This window comes from Orycteropus afer, unplaced genomic scaffold (genome assembly GCF_000298275.1).
Source record: "Orycteropus afer afer isolate SDZICR_OR568_19922 unplaced genomic scaffold, OryAfe1.0 scaffold00154, whole genome shotgun sequence".
Classification (NCBI taxonomy): domain Eukaryota; kingdom Metazoa; phylum Chordata; class Mammalia; order Tubulidentata; family Orycteropodidae; genus Orycteropus; species Orycteropus afer.
Window position 1 is genome coordinate 7,340,270 of NW_006921741.1, and position 782 is coordinate 7,341,051.

A 782-nucleotide genomic window follows, 5' to 3' on the forward strand; every position below is an offset into this window, starting at 1 on the left:
AATCCTACTTCCGTAGTGATACTGCCTCGGAAACCCAAGGAGGGGTCGCTATGAGTCGGGCCGACTCGACGGCAAATAACAACAACAACAACAATCCCTTCTTGCCTTCTGAGCTTTATCCCTAGGTAAAAGCTGCACTTTTGATATCATTTGGCTGATTGTTCTAAGGAGTGCGTACCCCTCCAGTGTTACTGTTCACCAGTCCTGTCTGTTGCTTGGCTGAAAGTAGAGCCAGGCGGATGAGTTCATTTCACAGCTTGAAGGTGATTAAGGACCACAGTGTCAGGGATTCCATCAGTCTCTATCAGATTGAGAAGCCTGGTCTTTTTTTTTTTTTTTTTAATGATTTCGAGTTTTGTTCCCTATTTCTTTCCCCTCTATCAAGGACCTTCTACTGTGATCCCTTTCAGAGTGGTCAGCAGTAGTAGCTGGGCCCCACCTAATTTTTCCGGTCTCAGGGTCAAGGAGAAAGAAGTTTATGTGGTCCATTAGTCCTCTGGATTCTTTATTTCCATGAGTCCTTGATTTTCTTCATTCCACTTGGCTTCAGGCTTGGAAAGAGTAATAATAGTTGCACCTGGTTAATTTGATTTCAAAATTCCCACATTTTCAAACAGCGACTACTAACATTGTCTGTGTATTTGGATTTTGAGAGCATATCTATTTTTCCTCAGAGGATAATTTGATTTTATATGTTGTTGTTGTTGTTGTTAAGTGCCGTCGAGTCATTTTCGACTCACAGCGACCCCATGCACAGCAGAACGAAACACTGCCCGATCCCG

The 782-nt window shown here is 43.2% G+C and overlaps 1 protein-coding gene across 1 annotated transcript in view; it reads left to right on the forward strand.

Annotated features, from left to right (window-relative positions):
* The window catches only part of TMEM135 (transmembrane protein 135), a 321,242-nt gene that overhangs the window by 295,223 nt on the left and 25,237 nt on the right, over positions 1–782 (forward strand). The window lies entirely within an intron of this gene.